Source organism: Vidua macroura, chromosome 4, assembly GCF_024509145.1.
Source record: "Vidua macroura isolate BioBank_ID:100142 chromosome 4, ASM2450914v1, whole genome shotgun sequence".
Taxonomy (NCBI): Eukaryota; Metazoa; Chordata; class Aves; order Passeriformes; family Viduidae; genus Vidua; species Vidua macroura.
Window position 1 is genome coordinate 55,026,521 of NC_071574.1, and position 5,040 is coordinate 55,031,560.

Sequence of the window (5,040 nt, forward strand, 5' to 3'; positions counted from 1 at the left end):
ACCCAGTATGATTTTCAAGAATTTCAATACCCATTTATATTTCCTCTAATACAAAGCTGAATGCTTCTGAAAAATCCCCTTTGGCATCTATCTGAATCTTCAGGCACCTTTTAAAATTTAGACCTAAATTTTCTAAGCTCCTTTGGAAAATCCCAGACTTTATCCTTTTAGGAATGAAAAGAATGAACTGCACAATTTGAAGTTAAGGAAAAGTAATAGCTCATGCACGTGGTATCAGCAAATTAACTACAAATATGTGCTTAACATTCTCAACAAAAAAGCGCTCTAAAAGATAGGACACATCAGAAAGCTTATAAAGCAAGATAACCATTATTTTCAATATAATTCTTCTAACCTGATTCTGAAGTCCTCATTTTAAATTATTTAATGGTTTTGATCAGGCCATCGTGTTTTTTTCATCATTCTTTTCGCTGACTAACATAAGAAACATAATTATCCGTCAATTTTATAAAGTTTGCATTTCATCACAGTTTTACTGTTATAGAATTAATCATGCAGGAAATTCAAGTGCAGAGACTAGAATGGATCAAATTAAATAAAATATAAAAGTAGGGAAGAAAACTCCAAACGTATTTTTTTAAACAAAACAGCAAGCTAGCAAGACTACTTGTTAATAGGGTTTAACCCCAGCCTGCAACAAATTACCACATAGCCACTCACTTCAGTGCAATAGGGGAGAGGATCAGAAGACTAGAAGTGACAAAAATCCATGGATTGAGACAGTTTACCTGCTCATGCAAGCAAAGGAAAACAAGGAATTAATTCACTCCTTCCCATGGGCAGGCAGGTGTTCAGCCATTTCCAGGAAATCAGGAAAACTTACCTCAGGTAATGGTGACTTGGGAAGACAAATGTCATCACTCCAAAGATTCCCCCTTCTTTTTTCTTCCTCTCAGCAGCATATGCTGTGCATGATGCCACTGGGTATAAAATAGCCCTTGGGTCAGTTTGGATCAGCTGTCCCAGCTGTGTCCCGTCCCAACTTCTTGTGTACTCTGAGTCACCCCACTGATGGGGTGGAGTGAGAAGCAGAAAAGGCCTTGACCCTGTGCAAACATGGCTCAGCAGTGGCTAAAGCAACATTCTGATATCAATAATGTTTTCAGCAGAAATCCCAAACATAGCCCCACACTAGCTACTATGAATAAAATTAACTCTACCCCAACTAAAACGAGCACACTCGTAAAAGCTATTGCTAGCTGTGAATGATTTCTTATTCCTACCAAACAGAACTAATAAAATTTTTTTCTACAATATTCATAAAGCTGTGAGCAAAACCACAATAATAACACTTTAGAGTTGTATTGTATCTTTCGTCAAGGATCTATGAAAATCTTCCCAACCACTCAACTGCACTAGCAGAGTAACTCCGCCAAGAGGCATTTGTCAAACAGAACTGGGTAAACTGAGGCAAAAATAATTTTCATGGCAGGGGCTGAAATAGATAATAAGTATCCTGCTACCCACTGCTGTGCTTTTATTTCAAATAATTCTTTTGTTAACTCATTTAGAAGAAGTTAATCCCCACTTTATCTATTTATTTGAGCAGCACCCAGAGTCTGACAATATTCTTTGGGGAGAAAAAACATTGATTTTACATGACTTTGGATCATCCAGTCTCAGATTTTTCTAGGTCAAGAAGGACCATGACAGATTTGTGTAGCACACTACACTACTTCATAAACTAACAGCAGAAGCAGAGAGCTGACACGTGTAAGGAGCAAGAAGCATTTGTAATTATGCTGTCAGGGTACAAAAAAAGCAAGTTCCCTGCTCAACTTATGCTATAGATAACCTTCCTCATGCAATATTCACAGCAGACTTCTATCACATTATTAGCAATCTCTTAGCATCAGAAATAATACTGGTGACACTTGTCATCTAATCCTTTCATTACAAGTTAGAGTAGGATCAGCAGTTGATCAGCACTAGGAAGAGCTGTATTTCTCTGAAGTTATCTCCACAGAAATGGCTGATTTAATCCTAACCCTCAGTTTATCTGTTCATAACTTTGTCCTTTGCAAAAAGAAGCTACTTGTAGAGAATGATACATGATAGTCTCTATTAATATTTTCATCTTTTGACACATTGCATATCCCCTCTGGAATGAAACAATTAGAAGCACAATAGCAAAATTGCTGCAGCAGCCAAAAATCTCTGAATGCTGAATTCGGAGTCCTGTATTGAGCAGCTAGCTGGGGACTTCTGAGTCTTGGCTTTTCCCCCCATGGAGCAAGTCAGCCACTTGGATAGGTGAAGCAGTGATTATTACAGCAGGTCAAGAGAGTACAGAAACCATCAGTGAATTAAAGATCTGGAAGCATGGAAAGTGATATGTAGAACACCTATTTGCTGAGTTCAGCAGCACTTAAATTAAACATTGCTTATGTGACTTTTCTTTCACAGGAAGCATAGTATTTCAATGTGTCTCTCATTGCCTGGCAGTCCTGCACATATTTAACTCTTTACACTACCTTGTGTGCCAGTTCTCTGCAGCATCCCATCTCTGTCTGGTTTTTAAAACACCCCCAGCTTCTCTGTTTCATGCTGCATCATCACAATACCCAGAACTGTCATCATTGAACTGGTGTGACACTGGGGACAACAGCCCTCAAACATGCCCCCTCACATCACAGTCACTGCTGACATGAAGGAGAAGAAGGAAGAGTGACCCTGTGGTTGGGACCAGCTGCTGGCTAGTTATACTGAACCTTACTAGAGCTAAGATCTTTGATATACAGCTGCATAGCAATGTCAAGTGACTGGTTATTTCAGAGGTGTTTAGCTTCTCTTACAGGCCTCCCTAGATGTGGTAAATCCAGGATCCATGGCAGTTGTCATCTCTCACAGTTGCTCATTACCTCCATTTTGACAGGATCTGCTCACTTAGGAGTCATTACAAAGGGAAGAGGAAACAATAAACAAAATCGGCCAAATCATCCAAGAATCATACAGAAGGCAATAACACATTTCAGAGAATACCAGCCAGGCAAGGAAAAGAAAAACAAAAAACTTCCCTTGTTCACTTTGTCAAGCCCTTTTCCCTTCCATCTATTTCCTATTAGTTCAATAGTTTCCTTTTGCTGTTGAATTTTGAACTCAGAAGCAGTAACTGCATTCCTGAAGTAATTTTCCTTTAATTCTCAGTTGTCATCTCCATTTCTTCTGTCTCACTTTTTGCCAAATATTTTTTTTCCACTCCTTCCTCCTAATTTTAGTAATTTGTTTGATTCTTCAATATCCCTCTCAATATTGTGTCTCCTTTTCACCTTCAAAGAATCAAAAATCTATCTTACCTCCTTTGCTCTAAAAACTTAAGACACTAAAGAGAGTGTATAAAACCATAATTGTGTAGATATGCATGTGATCACGTGGATCCTTCTATTTAATTTCCTTCCCAGTCAAATGAGATGCTGTGACTTCATTTCATGCGTTGGCTAAAAAAGCAAGCTCTTACTATAAAAAAAGAAGCAATGGCAAATAAAAAGGAGAAAATGGCACAAAAAAAATCTACTAAACATGCTGATTCTGTCCTTGATACTTGAAGTTAAGATATAGTGCCTCAAAATAATAAGATGAGTGATCATATTCCTACAGTCCAGTCATTTTTCTCAGTCAGGTGTCTGCAAGTTAATAAATCTGTTAGCTGACCCTAGCTATGGATTACCTAACTAATGCTCTGTTTATGAAGGATAAAACTCAGGAAGCATTTTGTAGCACTAAGAAGCCATTAATTCAGTCCTCTAGGAAGGCAAGAAAAGGAGATATTCTAAAATATAATGTATGCTCCATGCCAAGAGTTAGTGAGCCACTAATTGTACTTACAACAAGTTTAATAAAAGAAACTATAACTAACAGCTATCAAGATGCTTAAAAATTCACCAGGGAGTATTATCAAGCTGCTGAGCAAAATCAGCAGACAGGAGGACATACATGTGTTTCACAAATAGCTGAAAGGTCCCGTGAACCTCACAAAAATATCTGCGCAGGTGTCAAGAGTGCACCGAGATATTAAATCAAGCTGTTTAGGACCAGTCACTTGCATGTTGGGTTTTTTTTTGAATGTCCTAGTTATTTTTTAGATACTGATTAATTAGAATTATTTAATTGCACTGTATTAGCTTCATTTATAATATAGCTAAACAGAGCAAATAGATAAAAACTAGATCCAGAAGGGCTGAGGTCATAGCTGGATGTTAAAGTGAGACTTGAATCCCCTCTCCCACACTAACAGGTTCTCATTCCCACATCTCTTTTCTTCTTCACTGGGCTATGGATCTGTAGAGCTATACTTGATGCAGAAGGGGAAGGTTTAAATACACAGATTTTGGCCTGCCTGCAAGTGGGTCAGTGTCCCACTTGGGTTCATTAAGCAGCTGCAAAAACAGAAGTACCAACACAACCATGAGAGCTGTGTAATAATTTCCTAATGGTCATGGAACTGTCTTAGAGGAGAGGCAAAATGCATTTGTATCCCAAGCCTGGAGGGGGAATACTAGCTATTAGGTTGTAACCCAGATTCCTCCAACTGTGGTTTTGTAACTAGATACACCTTTTATTGGATCTATTAGAATATTGATTTACTTGGTGAGCCCTGTGTAAGTTTAGGTGGAAAAATGTTTGCTAAACCCTAAAGTACGTATCATAAACTCAAATACAATCTGGTCTTCGTACAAAAGTGCCATGTAACAAGAGAAGGCACGGAGCTGAAAGCAAAGGAGTCAACACAAGAATAGATGGGAATGTGAATGGTATCTTGAAATGTGAAGGAAAGAGAGAGTGACAAAAGGGTGGAAGGGAGAGTGGCACCTATCACCCGAATAATGCTTTTCATTTTTAGACACTGAGACTTTCCTTCAGAAGTCTTTCTCTGTGCTTTGCTATTCTGCTTTCACCTCTTACACTCTAATAAACCTGTTGTCTCTCCCTTTATTCCCACCACTACAAAACAGGGAAATCACTACAGGCATTGCCATGTCCAAGACCAGCATGATCACCCCTTCAGAAAAATATTTAGAA

The 5,040-nt window shown here is 38.4% G+C and overlaps 1 long non-coding RNA gene across 1 annotated transcript; it reads right to left on the minus strand.

Moving 5' to 3' along the window:
• Window positions 1–378: 378 nt before the first annotated feature.
• Window positions 379–916, minus strand: LOC128806978 (uncharacterized). The gene is made up of 3 exons (XR_008436999.1): window positions 845–916; window positions 682–749; window positions 379–435 (listed from the first exon to the last, which is right to left on the minus strand). It is a non-coding gene; the product is annotated as an uncharacterized LOC128806978 (long non-coding RNA).
• Window positions 917–5,040: the final 4,124 nt, after the last annotated feature.